The 23080-nt window shown below is 46.9% G+C and overlaps 1 long non-coding RNA gene across 1 annotated transcript; it reads right to left on the reverse strand.

Moving 5' to 3' along the window:
• Window positions 1–484: 484 nt before the first annotated feature.
• Window positions 485–22281, reverse strand: LOC138844609 (uncharacterized). The gene is made up of 2 exons (XR_016217795.1): window positions 22143–22281; window positions 485–3528 (listed from the first exon to the last, which is right to left on the reverse strand). It is a non-coding gene; the product is annotated as an uncharacterized LOC138844609 (long non-coding RNA).
• Window positions 22282–23080: the final 799 nt, after the last annotated feature.

Genomic DNA, 23080 nt, shown 5'->3' on the forward strand with positions numbered 1-23080 from the left:
GGCCTCTACTGATTGATTCCAATCCCACACAACCTCTTCAAAAACAGAGAAATTTAAATACATAAGGGAGATATTTATACTGCTGGCTCATAATACAAACATCAGACTATTTCTAACAAGGTTGGAGAGTTACAAACAAAATCCCTAACCCTTCAGAAATTCTTAATGACTAGTGTGGAAATACTGTTTAGGACCTCAGGAACATCCCTAGACACAGAGAGTAATCATGAATGCTTTCAAAGGAAAAGCCCTGAGAACCAAGACTACACATTCACACACAAGCACAGGTATCTATGAAGCCAAATGCCCACAACAGACTAGAGGGGGCATCAAATACAGAAGGCCCCAAACAGGCACTCAATTAACACTTGGCAAGTGACCTCAACAGAAAGAGGTCACAAATACAATGCACAAGAAAACAGAATGAATACAAGTTTTACTTCTTTGAAAAAGATGTCTACACTAAAACAACAAAATAGGCAAATTTGATCTGGACGAGGCAAGCAGCAAGGTGGTCTGGTGAGCTGGAGGTACCTGCAGCCACCCTCCTGCCATGTGTAATTCTATCCTCCTGCTTGTCAGCCAAAATGCCCCCTTTCCTGGTATGCATCTGCTTCAGCCAGGACTTGGGGGGAGATGCCATGAAAATACGGACACTGAGCTTCACGTGGAACTTGTGGACGTACCACTAAATCATGGCTGTACAGGCACTTACCCCTCATAAAAGAGGCCAACTACTGGAGACAGCTCTCTATTTGGACACAGACCTTGGCTGGAGGGACTTCTGGACTCTCTTTCTCTCCTCCCCAATCCCTTCTCCTTTTGGGCAAGTCTCCTGGCCCACTGCCCACTCAGGAGAGGTATTTCTGTGTGGGGCAACCCAGGATTGTGTGTTTGTGTTTGTGTGTGCATGTTCACTTTCTCAGCTTTTTGTTGTTGTTTATTTGACAGGTAGAGTTGTAGATACTGAGAGAGAAAGACAGAGACAAAGGTCTTCCTTCCGTTGGTTCACTCCACAAATGGCTGCTACGGCCAGCACTGCACCGATCCAAAGCCAGGAGCCAGGTGCTTCCTCCTAGTCTCCCATGCGGGTGCAGGGACCCAAGCACTTGGGCCATCCTCCATTGCCCTCGCGGGCCACAGCAGAGAGCTGGACTGGAAGAGGAGCAACCAGGACTAGAACCCGGAGCCCAAATGGGATTCCGGCATCACAGGCGGAGGATTAACCAAGTGAGCCACGGCACCGGCCCTCTCACCTTTTAATTTAAGATTTTGAAAGAACTACAGAGGGGGCCAGCGCTGTGGTGCAGCGGGTTGAAGCCCTTACCTGAAGCTCCGGCATCCCATATGGGCACCAGTTCAAGACCCTGCTGCTCCACTTCCCATCCAGCTCTCTGCTATGGCCTGGGAAAGCAGAAGATGGCCCAAGTCCTTGGGCCCCTGCACCCATGTGGGAGACCTGGAAGAGGCTCTTGGCTCCAGATCGGAGCAGTTCCGGCCGTTGCAGCCAACTGGGGAGTGAACCATCGGATGGAAGACCTCGCTCCTCTATGTAACTCTGACTTTCAAAGTAAATAAAGGACGGACGGACGGACGACGGATGGACGGAAGGAAGGAAGGTCGGGCTACAGAAAGAGAGGGAGAGACTGACAGAGATTTTTAAATCCAGTGGTTCACTCCCCAGATGGGCAAGTCAAAGCCAGGAGCTTCATCCGGGTCTTCCACATAGGTGGCAGGGGCCCAAGCACTTGGGACATGTTCTGCTGCTTTTCTCATGCTATCAGCCAGAAGGCAAACAGGTGATGGCCCAGGTGCTTGAGTCTGTCACTCACATGGGAGACTTTATTCAATTCTTGGCTTCTTCCTTCAGCCTAGCCCAGTCCAGATAGCTGCAGGCACTTGGGAAGCAAACCAGAGGATGGGAAATCTCTCTGCATGACATTTTTAAAAAATATTTATTTATTTAAAAGGCAGAGTTATAGAGAGGCAAAGGCAGAGAGAAAAAGAGGCCTTTCATCTGCTGGTTCACTCCCCAGATGGCCCCAACAGCTGGAGCTGTGCAGATCCGAAGCCAGGAGCTTCTTCTGGGTCTCCCACGCGGATGCAGGGGCCAAAACACTTGGGCCATCTTCTACGGTTTTCCTAGGCCACAGCAGAGAGCTGGATCAGCAGAGGAGCAGCCAGGACTCAAACAAGCACCCATATGGGATGCCGGCACTGCAGGCAGCGGCTTTATCCACTATGCTACAGTGCCAGCACCTAAATAAATAACTTTTCAAGAACTGTAGGCCGGCGCCACGGCTCACTAGGCTAATCCTCCACTTAGCGGCGCCGGCACACCGGGTTCTAGTCCCGGTCGGGGCGCCGGATTCTGTCCCGGTTGCCCCCCTTCCAGGCCAGCTCTCTGCTGTGGCCAGGGAGTGCAGTGGAGGATGGCCCAAGTTCTTGGGCCCTGCACCCCATGGGAGACCAGGATAAGTACCTGGCTCCTGCCATCGGATCAGCGCGGTGCGCCGGCCGCAGCGCGCCGGCCATTGGAGGGTGAACCAACGGCAAAAGGATGACCTTTGTCTCTGTCTCTCTTTCTCACTGTCCACTCTGCCTGTCAAAAAAAAAAAAAAATTGTTTATAAAAAAAAAAAGAACTGTAATCAGGGCTATGGAAAAAATATGGTGAATTTTAGCAGCACAATGATGAGAGACAGGCACTCTCTTCTGGAGGTGGGAGGAGTCTTCCTTGAGGAAGTGAAATTTCAGTCAACATCTGAAGGATGATTAAGCTCAATTTCAAAGTAGAGGAGAGAAGGAGGGGCAGGGCCTCGGGGAAGCTGCTGACGAAGCATGCAGAAGTCTGAAGAGCGAATGCCTGCTGCAGCCTTAGATGATGCTCTTTAGAGGCCGGGGTGAGGACACGGAGCAGAGACCATCGGAGCAGCACTGCAACACCTCGATGCCAACTCCTGAGGTTCTGGGGGTGCTCTGGTGAAACAGCTGCCTTGTACCTGAGAAGTTATAGCTGTACCTGATGAAGTCTTATTATCACATTCACTCTTCTTTATCCTGCTTTTAAATTTAAGGTGGTTTCTTGGAAGTGTTCCGACCACAAAGCTCAACTGGAATATGAGGGTGGCAAAGTGAGCAAAGACTATAAAGACTGCTATCTGGACAGCAGTCCACAGGGCGTTCTCGGGCCAGCAGGTCAGAGACAGGCTTCACTGGCCTCCAGGAACACCGCCGGCCTCAGCAGTCAGTAGTGGCAACTCATCAGACAGGCACAGGATCATGCGTCAGACAACTGGTTGTCAAGGTGAGTTTTCAGGCTGTATTTTCTGATAAGACAGAGGGAGGTGACTGGACAGTTCAGACTCCTTCATTGCTTCTCTGTAGAACAGGAGAGCTCAGGCGGCTTCACTATGTGTCACTGAAGTTCCAGGGCTTGGAAGTCCAATTTCAAGGTGCCTGCACCAAGTAGAACACATCTTGCTGTGTACAAGTCCCCAGATTCAATGTAGCCAATGTGGACTGATATCTAAAGACAGAAGGTGCTCTTGAGTCCATAGGTAACAAAGCCGAGTTAAATCAGTCCCACGGAACTTTCCTTATTCAAGAATACAAAATCTTAGGACTTTTAACAGGTATTCCCAATGGACTGCATGACGGTAGTCAGAAGGAAACATTTCTTTTAATCAGAGCTACTAAGCATGAAAAAGTTTTAACCAGCATTCTAAGCAAATGCTTAGAAACAACACATGAAAAGACATTTTTAATAAAATAACACTGATATTCAAGTAGCCCAATAACAAATGAGTTTGGAAACTCATAACTGGTGCATAGGGAGATTACTGATGCCATAAACAGGAGTGTCAATTGGTAAAGTCAACAACAGGAGTCACTGTGCACTTACTCCTCATGTAGGATCTCTGTCCTTAACGTGCTGTACACTGAGGCTTAATGCTATAACGAGTACTCAAACAGTATATTTCACTTTGTGTTTCTATGGGGGTGCAAACGACTGAAATCTTTACTTAATGTACACTAAACTGATCTTCTGTAAAAAAAAAAAAAAGAAAGAAAGAAATTATCAATTCCCAACTTGACTCTCACTGGGATTAAACATGACAATAGGTCTGATCTGATTTCATCATCATTTAAAAAAAAATCATCTATTATTTTTCACTTTATGTTTCTGTGTGGGAGCAAACTGTTGAAATACTTACTTAAGGTATACTAAGCTGATCTTCTGTATATTAAGATAATCGAAAATGAATCTTGATGTGAATGGAAGGGGAGAGGGAGTGGGAAAGGGGAGGGTTGTGGGTGGGAGGGACGGTATGGGGGGGGAAGCCATTGTAACACATGAGTCGTACTTTGGAAATTTATATTCATTAAATAAAAGATTAAAAAAATAAAAATAAAATAAAAAAAAAACCAAATGAGTTTGAAAGTAGATTTTAATCTTCAAAATGAATTACATCTTTTAAAAGTGTGTGTGTCCTTTCTTATTTTCCTTAAAAATAGAAAGGAGAAAAATCCCATGAATCATTAATACAACAACTTTTTTTATTTTTTCACATACTTTTTGAAATCCTCTTGTTTAAGACTGATTTATTTATTTGAAAGTAAGAGTTATGGGGGGGTTGTGGAGGGGGAAGAAAGACACACAGAGAGATCTTCCATCCACCAGTTCACTTCCCAAACGGCCACAACAGCCAAAGCTGGGCCACCACTGAAGCCAGGAGCCACAAGTTTCTTCCAGGTCTCCTTCAGGGGTACAGGAGCTGCCAGACTTGGGCCACCTTCTGCTGCTTTTCCAGTCACATCAGCAGAGATGCTGGATCAGAAGAGGGGCAGCAGGACTCTAACTGGCACCCATATGGGATGTTAGCACCACAAGCAGTGGCTTTACCTGCTATGCCACAGCACCAGCCCCACAGGAACACTTCTGAAGAAAAGCCATACAACTCTTTATTCTCTACATTTTAAAATAGCACAGTAAAATTCAAGTGAGATATCTGGGTCCCTCACCAGGAGCCCAAGTACTTGGGTCATCTTCCATTGCTTTCCCAGGCGTATTAGCAGGGAACTGGATCAGAAGTGGAGCAGCTAGGACATGAATGAGTGCCCATATGGGACCACAGGCAGTGGCTTTACCACCAAAACACCCCTTTTGAGAGGCTGTTCCGCTTTCCAATCCAACTCCTTGTAATACAATTGGGGAAACAGCCAAAGATGGCCCAAGTGCTTGAGACCCTGCCACCCACATGGGAGACCCAGATGGAGTTCCTGACTCTGGCCTGTCCCAGAGTCTGTCCTGTCTCTGGCAATTGCTGGCATTTGGGGAGTGAATGAGTTGGAAGCCCATGCTGACTCCTTCATGAGCACATGCACACGCATGCATGTGCTATCTTTTCCTAGTTCCTGGTCATTCTGTCTTTCAAATAAGGAAGTAAATCTTAAAAAAAATAAAAAATAAAATAAAAAAAATGTGAACCAAGGAGCTTTTTGAGTAATTCACAACAATGTTTAGGGTAACTGAGAACATCCGTAACACAAAATTTCTACATCAAAGAAAGAAAATAACTTTTAAAAGTTTTACTTATTGGCCGGTGCCGTGGCTCAATAGGCTAATCCTCCACCTAGCGGCACCCGCACACCAGGTTCTAGTCCTGGTCGGGGCGCCGGATTCTGTCCCGGTTGCCCCTCTTCCAGGCCAGCTCTCTGCTGTGGCCCGGGAAGGCAGTGGAGGATGGCCCAAGAGCTTGGGTCCTGCACCCGCATGGGAGACCAGGAGAAGCACCTGGCTCCTGCCTTCGGATCAGTGCGGTGCGCCGGCCACGGCGGCCATTGGAGGGTGAACCAACGGAAAAAGGAAGACCTTTCTCTCTGTCTCTCTCTCTCACTGTCCACTCTGCCTGTCAAAAAAAAAAAAAAAAAAGTTTTACTTATTTATTTTAAAGGCAGAATTACAGAGAGAGAGAGGGCAGACTGAGAGATCTTTTATCTGCTGGTTCACACCCCAAATGGCCACAACAACCCGGGCCTGGCCAGGCCAGTCAGGAGCTTATCCAGGTCTCCCAGGCAGGTGGCAGGGGCCCAGTGACTTGTGTCCTCTTTCACTGCTTCCCAGGAACATTAAAAGGGAGTTGGACCAGAAGTGGAGCAGCCATAACTAAAACTAGTGTCCATATTGGATGCTGACGCTACAGGCAGTGGCTTTAACTCACTGTGCCACAGTGCCAGCCTGGAAAATAATTTTTAAGTAGTTCATTTTTTTTAGATCCAGAAACAGAACACTAACTAACATAGTTTAAGTTTTAACTTAAATTCCAAGATCAAAGTATTTAAAAAGGAAAAAACTAGGGGCCTGAACCATGGCATAGTGGGTGAATCTACCACCTGTGGCACAGGCATCCCATATGGGCACCAGTTCGAGTCCTGGCTGCTCTACTTCTGATCTAGCTCTCTGCTAGATCAGAAAGCAGCAGAAGATGGCTCAAGTGTTTGGGCCTCCCTGCACCTGTATGGGAGACCCAGAAGTTGTTGCTGGCTCCTAGCTTCGGATCAGCTCAGCTCCAGCCGTTGCAGCCATTTGAGGAGTGAACCAGCGGATGGAAGACCTCTCTCTCTGCCTCTACCTCTGTAACTCTTTCAAATAAATAAATTAATTTTTTTAAAAAAAAAGAAAGAATAAATCGGAGACTGGTGTTGTGGCATAGCAGTAAAAGTCATTGTCTGCAATGCTGGCATCCCATATGGGCACTAGTTCGAGCCCCAACTACTCTTCTAATCCAGCTCCTTGCTAATGTGCCTGGGAAAGCAGCAGAAGATGGCTCAAGTCATTGGGCTCCTGCACCTACTTGGGAGATTTAGAAGAAGCTCCTGGCTGCTAGCTTTGGTCTGGCCCAGCCCTGGCCATTGTGGCCATTTGGGGAGTAAATCAGCAGATGCAAGACTTCTCCCTCTCTGAATCGCCCTCTCTCTACAACTCTGCCTTTCAAATAAATAAAATAAATTAAAAAAAAAAAAAAAAAAAAAAACAACCTGGGGCAAGCCTGTGGCACAGTGGTTAGGTCACTGCTTGGGAAATCCACACTCTGTATCAGAGTGCCTGGTTAGAGTTCAGCCTTCTCCACTTCCTATCCAGCTTCCTGCTGATGCACAGCCTTGGAGGCCACTGATGATGGCTCAAGTACTTGGATTCCTGACACTCACATGGGAGATGCAGATGGAGTTCCAAGCTCCTGGCTTTGGCGTGGCCCAGCCCTAGGTGTTACAACTGGGGACTGACGAAAGATCTTTGTCTCTAGTTTTCAAATAAAATAAAAATAATTTTTATAAAAATCAATAGTTCCCAAATCTCTTACACTGTAATTTTTCAAGCATAAAAATACACAGTCTGAAAAATATAAGGGCTGTTATTGTTGCAAAGCAAGTTAAACATCCACCTGTGACACGAGCATCCCATATGGTTACCATATGGGTAACTGCTCCTCTTCCCATCTAGCTCCCTGCTGATGTGCCTGGGAGAAGATGGCTGAGTCCTTGGGTCCCTGCACCCATGTGGAGACCCAGGTGGAGTTTCAGGCTCTTGCCATTTGTCTGTCTGTGTCTGTGTGTCTGCCTGTCTCCTTCCCCCCTCAATCTGTAACTCTGCCTTTGGAATAAATCTTTTGAAAAATAAATACTAAGTTACAATTTAAGGAATTGTGGCATAGCAGGTAAAGTGCCACCTACCATGGTATATCCCATATGGGTGCTGGTTCAAGTCCAGCTGCTCCACTTTCAATCCAGTTCCCTGTCAATGATCTATGAAAGCAGTGGAGAATGGCTTAGATGTTTAGGCCTCTGCAACCCATATGAGAGACCTGGAATAAGCTCCTGGCTCCTGGCTTAGGCCTGGCCCAGCCCCAGCCTTTGTGGCCATCCAGATAATGAACCAGCAGACGGAAGATCTCTCTGTGTGTCTCTCTCTTTAACTTTCAAATAAATCAATCTTTAAAAAAAAAAAAAAAAGTAACTTCCTACCAGCTAATAAAACAAAAATGTAAACTCTCCAATAAAAATATTTAGACTTTGATAATCAATTTTACTAATGATATTCACCAGAAAAGGAAAAAGCATAAGGTAGAAAAAGAAATAGAAAATAATTCTTAAATAAGCACTGTTATTATCTGAAGAATTTAAATAAAGTCTGTAAAACTGTGTTAAGAGAAAGAAATGATGGAAATTAATGCTTTTAGCATCATGTCTAGCATATAAAATACACTGTACTTTTTTCAGTAAACATAATAAGGCCTTGGAATTACACAAGTTAAAAATGCTGATGTATTATTATTTGATGAAGTTTCATACCAAATTTTAAATGAAATGTAATGAATACCTAAATCATAAAGCTCTAAGACCCTCTTGGACTTATTTTCAGATGCAGTTCAACAGGTCCTCTTTATAGAGCCAACAACCGAGAACTCAACAATGGTGGTGGTGGCAGCAGAGCTCTTCAGGTAGGAAAGCAGCCAGGCTGAACGAGAGACCTATTCCCTAGGGCTACAGTGACTGGGGTTTGCAGAAGCACTAAAAACCCCCAGAGAATAATCATGATGACTGAACTTGAAATAAAATCTCCTGTCCTACTTTAAAAACAAGTTTGCCTTTCCTGGTTCCTGGACAACTGAGCAAACGCATTCTTTAAGGCTTCCTTATCAAACTCAAATTTCATCTTCAGAATCCCTGCTAATCAATAACTCCCCTTCTGTAGCTCCAAGAGTGATTTTACAGCTTCAGATAAACTATTCTATCAACACTTTAATTTTCAAAAAGCAAATAAGCACTTTAATACAAACTCCTACAACTGAATCCAAAAGGCATTTAAACTAATCAGCAGTTTAGAAAACAATTTCAAAAAAATTTAAAGCTACACAATTTTTAACAGGCAGAGTGGACAATGAGAGAGAGAGACAGAGTGGAAAGTCTTCCTTTTCCGTTGGTTCACCCTCCAATGGCCACTGCGGCCGGCGCACTGCGGCCAGCACACAGCGCTGATCCGAAGCCAGGAGCCAGGTGCTTCTCCTGGTCTCCCATGCGGGTGCAGGGCCCAAGCACTTGGGCCATCCTCCACTGCACTCCCTGGCCACAGCAGAGAGCTGGACTGGAAGAGGGGCAACCGGGACAGAATCCAGCGCCCCAACCGGGACTAGAACCCAGTGTGCCGGCGCCACAAGCGGAGGATTAGCCTATTGAGCCGCGGCGTTGGCCTAAAGCTACAAATTTAAATAACACAGCTATCCTTATTAAAGATAAGGAAAAGATATGTCTCCAATTATGTGCCTCTAATTTAAGGACATAGGATATGAAGCTTAAAATGTACTAGAGGGTGGGGCAGGCATTTGGCACAGCAGTTAAGACATAGGAATGCCTGGGTTCAATTCCCAGTTCCCTTCCCAACTCCAGCCCCCTGCTAATGAATACCCTGGGAGGCAGCAGATCATGGCTCAAGTGACTGGATCCTTGCCACCCATGTAGGAGACCCAGATGGAGTCGGATGCTCTTGGCTTCAGCCCTGCCCACCGTGGCTGCTGCAGGCATTTAGAGATGGAATTGGTGGATGGGAGATCTGTTTCTATGTCTGCCTTTCAAATAAATTATTTTTAAAAATAAATGCTTAAAGACTGAGAAGTATAAATACAAGTCATAATAATTTTCTTTTTGTAATCTTTTCTTTTTGTAATTTAAATATAAACACAATGGACTATCACACACTTTTCACACTGGAGGCTTACAATATTAACAGAGATTGAACAGGAAAGACAAACACAAATAAAGAGTCACTAAAATTTAGCAGCTGGCTGACTGTGGGAGCAAAAGCGCCAGGACGGATTGGGATGACATAATGGATATTTGCTATTGGCTACTCAGCATCCACCAGACCTTGGTTTTCCCTTAGGAATCCCCTCTTTTCCCACCATGCTGTTTAGGGAGGAATGACCCCCAGCTTGAGAGGCAGGTCCAGGCTGGCCAAGCCAATGAGCGGTAACTCCTATTACTCTGGCTTTCTTGGCTAGGTCAGAAATGTCAATATAATCGAAGACACTAGAAGCTGTTTCTTGGGCTTCTAGGAACAGAAACACTCTTCCAACAGTGGTTCTTCAGCTGAGGCTCAAAGACCCTCCAAAGGTTAAAGACAGACATCAGATGTCTACAAACTGAAATGAGGGAGAAAAATACATCTTCACTAATCTCCAACTGAAATTTACCATTCACTTCCATTGTGAATACAGGCACCACACTGTAACATTATCAGCAATATCTGTCGCCATGTCACAAATATTTTCCTCTCACATGATAACAGGTTGCAGACACCTTTGAATAGTGATAGTGCTCATTATAACCACTTGGGAATTATTAGAATCAGCTAGACCTCTTAATACCACTCAGCACATACCACTCTCATAGTTTTTCAAAATGATGTTTAAAGCTGCACTGTGGCACAGTAGGTTAAAGCCCTGGTCTGCAGCACCAGTATTCCATATTGGCGCCGGTTCAAGTCCCAGCTGTTCCACTTCCAATCCAGCTCCCTGCTGATACCCCTGGGAAAACAGTGGAAGATGATCCAAGTGCTTATGTCCCTGCATTCACTGGGAAGACACAGAGGAAGCTCCTGGCTTCACTCTGGCCCAGACCTAGTAGCTGAGCCAATTTGGGGAGTGAACCAGCAGAGGGAAGACCGACCGACCGACCGACTGACCGACCGACCTACCTACCTACCTACCTACTTCTCCCTCTCTAACTCTGCCTTTCAAATAAATCTTACGAAAAACCTTCTTTTAAAAATTCAATAAAACTGTACTACATAGCAGGTATGGGTCACTGCCTCTGAAACCAGCATCCCATACAGGCGCTAGTTTGAGTGTTGGCTGTTCCACTTCTGATCCAGCTCCTTGCTAATGGCCTGGGAAAAGCAGCAGCAGACAGCCTGAACCCATGTAGGAGACCCGGAAGAAGTTCCTGGCTCCAGTCTGGCCCAGCCCCGGCTGTTCGGGCCACATTAGGAGTAAACATGCAGTGAACTAACTAACGAGCTAACTATCTAGAGAGAGAGAGAGAGAGAAGAAACTCTTGCTTTCAAATGTCGTTTTTTAAAAAATTACACTTTGGGGCTGGCACTGTGACTCAGCGGGTTAATGCCCTGGCCTGAAGCGCCGGCATCCAATATGGGTGCCGGTTCAAGACCTGGCTGCTCCACTTCCGATCCAGCTCTCTGCTATGGCCTGGGAAAGCAGTAGAAAATTGCCCAAGTCCTTGGGCCCCTGCACCCATGTGGGAGACCCAGAAGAAGCTCCTGGCTCCTGGCTCCTGGCTTCAGACTGGCGCAGCTCCGGCTGTTGCAGCCAACTGGAGAGTGTACCATCAGATGGAAGACCTCTCTCTCTCTCTCCTCTCCCTCTCTCTTTCTCTGCCTCTCCTCTCTCTGTGTAACTCTTTCAAATAAATAAATAAATCTTTAAAAAAAAAAAAAACCTGCACTTTAATATAACTGAATTTCTTTATAACCCCCCCCCCTTTTTGTTTTCAAATTTTCGGGCAGCCATCGTGGTACAGTGTGTTAAACTGCTGCTTGGGACACCTGCAACTGATACTGGAGTGCCTGATTCTGCCCCAGCTTCCTGCTAATGCACCTGGGAGGCAGCAGGTGATATCTCAAGTACCTGAGTCCCTATCACCCACATGGATGATCTGAATGGAATTCCTGGGTTCCACAAGCCCAGCCATGGCTGCTACAGGCATTTGGGGAGTAAATCAGCCAATGGTAGATCTCGATCTCTTTCTTTCTCCCCCGCCCCTTACTGTGTGTGTGTGTGTGTGTGTTAAAGAGCCACTAACTGATTCTATCTTTTGGATAAATGAACATTTTAAAAAATTATTTCTCAGCCGGCGCCGCGGCTCACTAGGCTAATCCTCCGCCTTGCGGCGCCAGCACACCGGGTTCTAGTCCCGGTCGGGGCGCTGGATTCTGTCCCAGTTGCCCCTCTTCCAGGCCAGCTCTCTGCTGTGGCCCGGGAGTGCAGTGGAGGATGGCCCAAGTGCTTGGGCCCTGCACCCGCATGGGAGACCAGGAGAAGCACCTGGCTCCTGCCATCAGATCAGCGCGGTGCACCGGCCGCAGTGCGCCATCCGCGGCGGCCATTGGAGGGTGAACCAACGGCAAAGGAAGACCTTTCTCTGTCTGTCTCTCTCACTGTCCACTCTGCCTGTCAAAAAAAAAAAAAAATTATTTCTCAGTGAAGAGGTCTCTGGCTTCTGACTGCCAAAAGAGCCTGTGGAACAAAAATGCCAAGAGTCCTAGCCCACAGCTTCTGCAGAAGCACGCTCCTTCCCCTCCAGGATGGCACCAGTAGGGCTTGAGCTGTGACCACTGGAGAACCAACACCACAAAAGCTCACTAAATAAATGAAGACAAAAAAAGGTCTCACTACATAAGTATATCCAGGTTAAGTTTCACTTCTGGAGTTTTCAATATCGTAAAGCAGTGAATTTAAGTTGGTTTTCTGTTATACCAACATTTACAAATCTACAGGATACAGTTGGTTTCATTAGTGTCTGTTTCAAAAAACTAACACAATCCCTATGCACTTGGACAGACAAAATTAGAAAGGCTTCCCTTTGTCACATCAAGGAAATAGGGAAAGGAGTTCAGCTTTTCACAAATTGTGTAACACAGATACTCCAATCAAGTTCTAACACGGACTTCCTGTTTACAGGGTAGATTGCTATCCTTGAAGGCAAGCTTTTACCTATGTCAAGCAGACAAACCTGCCTAACATATGGAGAGAAGAAAGAAGAAATGACTGTTCTATCCAACAAAGTTACATTTCTGCCAAATGCAGTGGCAGCAGCTTTCCAATTCAGCATGGTTCTAGGGTAGGGTAGTAGCAGCAGCCCCCTTAGCAGGCAAGTTCTACAGTGTCACTCTTGGGACTGTTCCTAGAATCTCAGCTTGATCTGTCCATTCAACCCCCTGAAACTCTACGTACCTTTGTCTCTCAACAAATCTCATTTGCTAGGATTTAAAGCAGATGTTCTTGCTACAGATTTTTTTTAGAGGGGCAGAAAAACCCAGACATTGAAAGAGTGCTCCCATCCACTTGTTCACTACTCAGTATCTCTTAACTAGAATCAGTGGCAGGAACCAGGAACTCAATCCAGGTCTCTCAACTGGGGGCAGGAGCCCAATCTCTTGAGTCATCACTGCTGCCTCTCAAGGTCTGCATTAGCAGGGAAGCTACCATCAGGAGCAGGAGGCAGGTCCTGAACTCGGGCTCTTTGACAGGGGACGCAGCCATCTTGATCCCAGATTCTTGAACAGTAGGTTAAGTACAAAGTAAGCCATATAACACTGAATAAGTTTTTTCAGTAGTTAGAAACATAAGAATTAGCAGTGTATCGGGGCCAATGCTGTGGTGTAGCCAGTAAAACCATCACCTGCAGTGCCGGCATTCTATAAGGGTGCCAGCTCCAGTCCCAGCTGCTCCATTTCTGATCCAGCTCTCTACTGTGGCCTGGGAAAGCAGAGAAGATGGCCCAAGTCCTTGGGCCCCTGCACCCACGCAGGAGACCCCAAAGAAGCTCCTGGCTCTTGGCTTCAGATTGGCTCTGCTCCAGCCATTGCAGCCATTTAGGGAGTGAACCATTGGATGGAAGACCTCTCTCTCTCTCTCTCTCCCTCTCTGCCTCTCTGTAGCTCTGCCTTTCAAATAAATAAAACTTAAAAAAAAAAAAAAAAAGAAAGAAAAAGAAGGCAGTGTATGGATACAGATTCAGGCATGACATGGACAGAAACTGTTACCTGAGAATCCCTAAGAGGTAGGGCTGGGTTATAAAGAGCAACAAAGGGTTAGAGCACAGCTTTCTAGAAAAGAATGCACCACCAGCAAAGCTGAGAAATCAATCAGGCAAGGAACTGAGGAAATAACTCAAAATATGCAGATGATTTCTACACAATTCAGTACCAAAGATGACAAACAGAATAAAGATTCAACTAAGAGATCTTTCTCATTACTGCCTTCCTCAAAAACTATCACAGGGTACAAAATACTACTTCCTCCAAAATTTGGTCTCAACTACCCTCGTCTACTACTATTCCTTTATGCCAGAACATTTTAAGATTTTATTTCTTGGCCGGCGCCGCGGCTCACTAGGCTAATCCTCCACTTAGCGGCGCCGGCACACCGGGTTCCAGTCCCGGTCGGGGCGCCGGATTCTGTCCCGGTTGCCCCTCTTCCAGGCCAGCTCTCTGCTGTGGCCAGGGAGTGCAGTGGAGGATGGCCCAAGTGCTTGGGCCCTGCACCCGCATGGGAGACCAGGAGAAGCACCTGGCTCCTGCCATCAGATCAGCGCCGTGTGCCGGCCGCAGCACGCCAGCCGTGGCGGCCATTGGAGGGTGAACCAACGGCAAAGGAAGACCTTTCTCTCTCTGTCTGTCTCTCTCACTGTCCACTCTGCCTGTCAAAAAAAAAAAAAAAGATTTTATTTATTTATTTTAAAGGCAGAATTACAAACAAAGACATCTTCCATCTGCTGGATCACTCCCAAGTAGCTACAACTCCCAGGGCAAAGCCAGAAGCCTGGAGTTCCAGGCTCTAAAGAGTAAAGTATTTTGACTCTGAAATGTAATAAAAATGTAAGACTGATTGATGAATGGCTAGAGAGATGGGAGGGTGAAGGGAATATGGCAAAATAAGAGTTGTAGAATCTAGGCTCTGGCAATATAGAGCAGAGGTTAAGGTACCACCTGCAATGCCAGCATCCAGTTCAAGTCCTGGCTGCCCTACTTTCAATCCAGCTCCCTGCTAATGTGCCTCGTCACCCACATGGGAAACCCATATGGAGTTCTAGGCTCCTGGTTTCGGCCTGGCCCAGTCCTGGCAGTGTGCTTATCTGAAGAGTGAACCAACAGAGAAAGACCGATCAATCAATCGGGCAATCTATCTCTATCTCCCCCTCCCCATTCCGTCACTCTGCCTCTCAAATAAATATTTTTTTCAAAAAATTACAGAATCCAGTAGTGGATACTGCAGGGCACAACATACAAATAATTCAACTCTTTGGTAAGGACTGAAATTTTTCCACATGTTCTCCCTCGTATGTGGGATCTAAAATTAAAAGAATAAGACATGCCAATATCTATCAATTCTGTTGTAAATACAGTGTTTGGTCAAACTTTGTTGTAACTGTTGAACAAATTGACAAGAATTATATACTACTACAGTATTAATGACATGTGACCATTTTACAATTTACTTCATATCGGTGAAGTTGAACATCCTTTCATTAGAGTGTTTATAGCCCTTGCTTATTTTCCCTGTGGACTATGGTCTTTAACTTTTTATTTAAATTCTTTATTTAGTAGAGTCATTAAGCTTTCAACTATAATATAATTTAAAAATGTTACTTCACCAAAAAAAATTATAGACAAAAAATGATTGAAATTTTTCACTCTAAAATGTTAGGAAAAGAGCAAAGAATGAAAAGAAAGGTGTGGGAGACTCATGTATTTCTCAAGTTTGTCAATAAAAACAACTGACCTTAAAAATAAAAACTAGATTTTATAAATAAGGAAGGTGCACACACACCTGAGAGGGGACATGGTGGGAAGAATAGAAGTTCAGGTTGTCCCTCTTCTCTCTACCTCTCATCTGAGGTTGGCTACACACTAGTTCTGGCCTTGAGAACTTAACAAGCCTCAAAGAAAGTGTTGGCTCTATTCATGTCACGACAACCCAAACCCATAGCGTCTAGGCCCTTTGTTTGTCTTGGGCTATGGTAAACTATTCCCTATTCTTTTGACTTGAGTCTCTAACACCTTCTTAAACTGACCTTTAGGTGACACTTCTGGCCAATCGAGCATAACATAAATAGTTGATCCTCACGGCCCAATTCTAGCCTCTCAGACCCAAGGCCCTCCATGGCAAAGAAATGTTAAAGATCAAGGGTCCTTGCAGCACAGGTATTTTCTCAATGTAGCACAGTCCCCAACTAAGAACCCAGCACAGTGGTACTCAAAAAATGCTTGTTGGAAGAATGAAATCTGTGCAGGCAACTAATGTAATAACTATACACACAGTGCTTAGTTTCACATTTACACCCAATATTATGCTAATGGTAAAAAATAAACATGGTTGTTTCTGAGGGTGAATATTTAAAAAGGGAAGACTGAAAGCCTTTTCCGTTGAGCGCTAACTAGAAGAATTAACTGGAAAGGAAAGGCTGGTATTCTAACTAGCACTAAAAAACACCTGCATGTTAATTATTAATGCTTCCCCTGGAAAATACAGTATGTGCACTGACTTAAAAATACTCTAAGCATGAACTAAAGAGAAGATAAATTAGGCAAAGATAAGAATGGACAGGAATTCAATTTCCAAATGACCTAAATGCATTTGGAGCTAACGTGCGTTTTTGTTGTTGTCGATTCCAAAGGACTGCAGATTTTGCACTTGCTGAATTTTGCCTTTGTCACACATGACCTAACAAGGAAGGCATTCATTATACCATGGTAGCTTCCCCCAAGTATCTGGTTCTAAACAGCTGCAAATTTTGGAAGATAACATTAAAATGATGTCTCTAAAGATAAAGTATGTTCTCTCCCCAACAAACAGTAAAACAAGATTAAAGGTTACTAGAATATCGAAAGTGTACAAATTAAATTGGCAGAGCATAAATTAAGTTTAGGAAATAAAGTAGCAATGTTTGTAAGAATTTACATTCTAACCATATTATGTTAATAATAATCCAGTAAACATATCTTAAAGGATTTTTAAAATATAGCACTCTCATCTCTGACATTTGCTTTTATCTATCAAGAAACATACCAAATCACTAATGACTGGTTGATTTAGTCTTTAAATGTTGTAAGTGAATAAAATAACAAAATGTCTTAAAATATTCAGCCAAATCTCAGATAAATTTCCATAAAACCATTTACAAGAAGTAAAAGCTGCTTCCTAGACCCAAAATTGCAAAGCGTGGGTGAAACACATCCTGCCAAAAGTCGAAACAGGCTATAAGAATGTTTCATAAGAGTTATGGCCTGTGAAATAATTACACAACCATACACACACACTGGCTTTTTAAAATACCTGTCATTGTTCCTCAGCTGCATCAGAATACAGATATTTATTTTCTAGCTATTAACTCAGTTTTGACCTCCTACCTGCTAAACAGAATACAAGGGGGGAAATGCATTGCCAAAGAGCATGTGTTGTTTTTGTTTTTGTTTTTTTTTTTTTGACAGGCAGAGTGGACAGTGAGAGAGAGACAGAGAGAAAGGTCCTCCTTTTGCCTTTGGTTCACCCTCCAATGGCCACCGCGGCCGGTGCGCTGCAGCGCGCTGATCCGATGGCAGGAGCCAGGTGCTTATCCTGGTCTCCCATGGGGTGCAGGGCCCAAGGACTTGGGCCATCCTCCACTGCACTCCCTGGCCACAGCAGAGAGCTGGCCTGAAAGAGGGGCAACCGGGACAGAATCCAGTGCCCTGACCGGGACTAGAACGTGGTGTGCCGGTGCCGCAAGGCGGAGGATTAGCCTAGTGAGCCGCGGCGCTGGCCCAAGAGCATGTATTTTAATATCAACTATAGGTCTTTCATCAGCTCACATTTAGGTTAACTTTCATACCTTCCCATTCATACCAGTACACTTGATTTACACAAAGCCATGGAGCCTGCCCCAGAAAGGCCACTACTTGAGAAAGGCATACTAATAGCCCTTTCTGTACCTCCTTCAATTTCATTACACACTACCTTAAAATGGTAGGTTGATTAACCCTTCCAGTTGGGGCAGGCTTTTGGTAAGAGTAACACTTGCATCATACGTCAGAGTCCCTGGGTTTGAGTCCTGGCTCTGCTTCTGATGCACATTCTTGCTAACATGCACTTTCAGAGGCAGCAGGTGATGGCTCAAGTTGTTGGGGTCCCTTCTACCTACCTCAGAGACCCAGACTGAATTCCAGGCTCCTGGCTTCTGCCTGAGTCAGCCCTGGCTGTTGTGGGCAGTAGGGAGTAAACCAGCAGATGAAATACCTCCCTTTCAAATAAGACAAACAAGCAAAGGAAACCTCAAACCTACCTGCAGTATCAGCAGTGTGATTTTTCACTCAGGTACCTTATCAGTCCTTGATGAGCCACCTTAACATTGTCATCATACAGTTTTTAATTTCTTTTTTGTTAGATTTATTTTATTTATTTGAAAGCAAAGTAACAGAGACTGAGATCTTCCATCCACTGGTTCCCTCTCCAAAAGCCCGCAACAGCCAAGGCTGAGCCAAACTGAAACCAAGAAGTGCACCAGGTCTCCCACAGGTGTGTGAGGAACTCAAGAGCTTGGGCAATCATCTGCTCTTACCAGGTGCATAAGGAGGGAGCGGGGATGCAGACATCTCCCAAGGAGCAGCTTAACCCACTGCGCCACAATGACCACGCCACAACTCTGAATTCCGTATAAGTTGGCAGTGGTGAGCGGGGTGGAACTTTCAAGAGTATACACAATGCTGTCGAAATCCCAAAGTTGTGATGAGAAAATGTTAAGATTTACAGGAAAGCCTTATCTTGTGAACTTCCAGTCAAATCCAATAGTAATTAAGGAGGTAAATTTCTGCTTTCATTTCCTGCATTAATGGGCACTGCCTAACTTCCACCTAATGTTGGTACAAAATCTAGACACATCAGTCAACTTTAAAGATCTAATGGAGGCCAGTGCCTCGGCTCACTAGGCTAATCCTCCACCTGCAGTGCTGGCACTCCGGGTTCTAGTCCCGGTTGGGGCACCAGTTCTGTCCCAGCTGCTCCTCTTCCAGTCCAGTTCTCTGCTGTGGCCCAGGAAGGCAGTGGAGGATGTTCCAAGTGCTTGGGCCCTGCACCCACATGGGAGACCAGGAGGAAGCACCTGGCTCCTGGCTTCTGAGAGGCACAGCGCGGCCATTTGGGCGGGTGAACCAACGGAAGGGAGGACCTTTCTCTCTGTCTCTAACTCTGCCTGTCAAAAAAAAAAAAAAAAAAAATCCAATGGAAAGCAGGAAGTATTGATCAAAAAAATTTTAAAACCACACACAAAAAACTCTTGGGGCTGAGCAGGTTAAAGCCCCAGCTTCCCACACAGGTGCCAGTTCAAGTCTTGGCAGCTCCACTTCCGATCCCACTCTCTGCTGTGGCCTGAGAAAGCAGAAGATGGCCTAAGTCCTTAGGCCTCCACATCTGTGCGGGAGACCCGTTAGATGCTCCTGGCTCAGCTCTGATCGTTGCAGTCATTTGGGGAGAAAACCAGTGGATGGAAGACCTCTGTCTCTCTCTCTGGATCTACCTCTCTCTGTAACTTTGTCTTTCAAATAAATAAAATAAATCTTAAAAAAAAAAAAAAACTCAAGGTCAGCCAGGAAGGAATAAGGACTTTACCCAAAACTTCCTGCTGAAGACACTAATCCTAATTACGCCTCCATTTTAAACCAGCTACCTTTTTAAAAAAGATTTATTTATTTATTTGAAAGAGTTATACAGAGAAGGAGAGGCAGACAGAGAAAGAGAGAGAAGTCTTCTATCCACTGGTTCACTCCCCAGTTGGCCACAACTGCTGGAGCTGAGCCGATCCAAAGCCAGGAGCTTTTTCTGGGTCTCCTACGTGGGTGCAGGGGCCCAAGGACTTGGCCATCTTCCACTGCTTTCTCAGGCCACAGCAGAGAGCTGGATTGGAAGTGGAGCAGCCGGGACTCAAACAGGCGCCCATATTGGATGCTGGCACTGCAGGCCACAGCTTTACCTGCTATGCCACAGCACCGGCCCCAACCAGCTACCTTTTAAACAATTTATTTCAGAGGCCCAGAGAGCGGCCGTCCATTCACTCCTCAGATGCCTGCAACAGTTGGGCTTGGGAATACGGTAGGCCAAACACTAAACCTAGAACGCAATGCAGGTCTCCCAGATGGGTGTCAGGAACCCAATGACTTGAGTCACTATCACTGCCTCCCAGGGTGCACAGCAGCAGGAAGCTGGAGTCAGGAACCAGAGCGGAGTATCTGTCAGCCCAGGCCCTGGTACATGGGACACCGGCATCTGAACCAGCTAACTTCTGAACCAGATTCTATGCACATGAGTGTACAGGAAGGAGGAAATGATGAAAATACTGATATGCTGGGACATCTGAAGAGGGTCAGTGTGGAAAGTGACTAGCTTATTTTCCATTTTCGTCATTTGAAAGCTATGGAAGAAAAATAATACAGCCAAATCACTTTTTTAAAAAAAATTCTGTAATTTCATATTCAAAATAACTGCAGAGAAAACTTCAGTTACCTGTTCCGACAAGCAGTCCTGGAAGCATGTCATTACACAAAGTCATAACCCAGTCTTGGTGAGAGCAAGGAAAATGCGTGTTGCTGAGCTCCGGCTCTGGAAACCCCTCAGCTAACCACCGCGGCATCGGTGGGGCAGGGGACACCGACATGAACTTAAATCCTCAGGCAGGTGTTATTTAAGAAGAATGCTGTTTGATTTCAAACCCCCTTCCAGAAACCTCTTACTTAAGGAATACAAACTTCGTGCATCCCATAAGCACAACTTGAGGAACACAGTGATCCACAGTCCCACCCCTCTTCCTCCTCATCTCCCATTCCCATTCTTATTTTCTACTAAGATCTATTTGCAATTACCTTTATACACATATGATTAACCCTATACCAAGTAGTATGGGGGGGGGGGGATATTGTTCTTAAACAGCCACAAAGTTCTTTATAAAATTCACTCTCAAACTGATGGATCAGGCATTTAGTAGAGCTGGTAAGATCCTGCTCAGACCCCCAACACCACCCCCTTCTCTGCTTCCTAGTTCAGCTTCCTGCCAGAGAGCACCGTGGAGGCAACAGATGACGGCTCAGATCCCTGGGCCCATGCCACCCGTGCGGCTCCTGCCTTCGGCCTGGTCCAGTCCCATCTGTTATGGGCATCTGGGGAGTCCACCAGGGGCTGCAAGATTTCTGTTTCTGTCTCCCTCTCTTTGAAATGAAATCAAAGTACATTTTTGTACATTTAAAAAAAAAATTTTAAGACTGAATCTCCCTTCTCCTGGTTATTCCTTAACAAAAATAAGCCGAGACTGAATCTCCCTTCTCCCGGTTATTCCTTAACAAAAATAAGCCGATATTCACCAAAAAGTAAAGCAAGCTGAATTATCAACACTTCTCCTAGTTTTTTTTTCCGCCCAGCAAATGCGATCACGAACCATCCAACTTTAAGCTTTCTGAGAGGCACTTAGACTAAGCACCCCAACCACTCTGCCCAAAAACACTCGTACCCTGATTTAGGTGTCTCTAGATCCCGCGTGACCGAACCTCGTCAACCACATTTCTTCAGAACGAAGTGGAAGAACTTGACAACCCCCACGTCCACACCGCAGAACGCTGTATCAGACAACTCTCGGTTCAAAACCGCCGCGACCCCCCGAGCCGACCGAAGGCTCAACTTCCCTCTGCGCCCCTGCGAGTCCTCGCCGCCCCTCGGCGCGCCAAGGTGCCCGTCTGGGCCTCCTGTGACGTCACGGCCCCCCCGCTCGGGGCCCATGACGTCACAGACCCGCGGACCCTCAGCGCTCGGACTCCACCGCCCACGGGGGCCCAACCGCAGTCGGCTCGCGCCGGGTCAGAGGCCACGGGGAGGAGGGCGAGGGGCGAGCGCCGGCTCACCTGCGCTGGTTCGGCGAAGGGCAGAGTGGCCGAGCCCGGCCGGCGCGACGCGACCCCCACCCGCCGCCCGACCTCCCCGCCGGCCGCGGTCCCAGAGGCGGGAGCGCCGCTCCGGTGCCCGGGCACGGCCTATCCACGATCTCCCCGGGGCGAAGCCCGGACCCAGACCTCGTTCCCGCCCGCCTCCGCGGCCCGCTGCGGCGCCCCGCGTCGGCCGGTGCGCGGGCAGAGGGCCGCCGGTCCCGGCCCCACGACGCGCCGGGCGAGCCCCGAGCCCCGGACCCGCGGGCCGCGCCCCCGCCCCCACCGCCCCGCGCCCCGGGAGCGCAGGCGGGCGGCGGGAGGGGGCGGGGAGCGGCCACGGTGGCCACCCCCGGACCCCGACCGCGCTGCCCTTCGCGCCACGCCCCAGCCCGGCCCCGACCCACCTGCGCTCCTGCCCAGGCCGGGGCCTGGCCCGGGGCTGCAGCAGCCCGACGCGGCGGCGACCGGAGGCCTGGCTCGCTCCCCTCCGCTGAGGCGGACAGAGCGCCCAGCGCAGCGCGGCGGAGCCCAACGCTCGCCCCGAAACCCATTTGTTTGGCTAAAACGCCGTGACGTCACGCGCCGGCCCAATCGACGGTTGGCCGGGGGCGGGGCCGCGGAGCCAGCGCGACACGGCGCCCCCTGCCGGAGACCGGGAGCGGGAAGAGGGGAGGGGAGGAGGAGGAGGACAGGGAGCAGCGCCCCCTAGTGGCGAGAGGGGAGCCTGCGCGGGACCGGACGCGCGGCAAGAGCCCCAGGTCAGCCGAGTCAGGCAGTAGAGCCCAGGTGACAAGTTTACGAGTGCTTGTGGGTGGACCGGAAGCTGTAAATGGAATTAGCCGCCATTAGCTCTGCTGGTACCCCGCTGCCACTGTGTTCCAGGCCGGTCCATCAGCCAGCAGGTACAGGGTGCGCGTGACAGCCTGTTCAGGTGTGTGGGAGAGGAGCGAGGAATCAAGAACACGTTTCTCATACTTTACATTCAAGTCAGAGGACCAAAGAGGAATTATCGTTGACCTTAAAAGTGATCAGTTTTCGTTGTAAAATAATTTTAAGCACATTGCACCATAAATAACCTCTGTTAAAAACCGGGGAGGGATGCCGTACTGCACTTCGTGGCAGCGAACTGTGTTTTTTAATATGTGATCAATATGTTCCAATGACTCAGTTATAAAACTTAAATGCGTCCTTTCAGAGTCATTTCAAGTATTATCCTCCTGAAAATCCCTCTTTTAAAAAAAAAAAAAGATTTATTTTATTTATTTGAAAGAGTTACAGAGAGAGGCAGAGAGAGAAAGAGAAGTCTTCCGTCCGCTGGTTCACTCCCCAGATGGCCGAAAAC

The sequence above is a fragment of the Oryctolagus cuniculus genome, chromosome 12 (assembly GCF_051225735.1).
Source record: "Oryctolagus cuniculus isolate XC-2025 breed Fujian yellow rabbit chromosome 12, ASM5122573v1, whole genome shotgun sequence".
NCBI classification, from domain to species: domain Eukaryota; kingdom Metazoa; phylum Chordata; class Mammalia; order Lagomorpha; family Leporidae; genus Oryctolagus; species Oryctolagus cuniculus.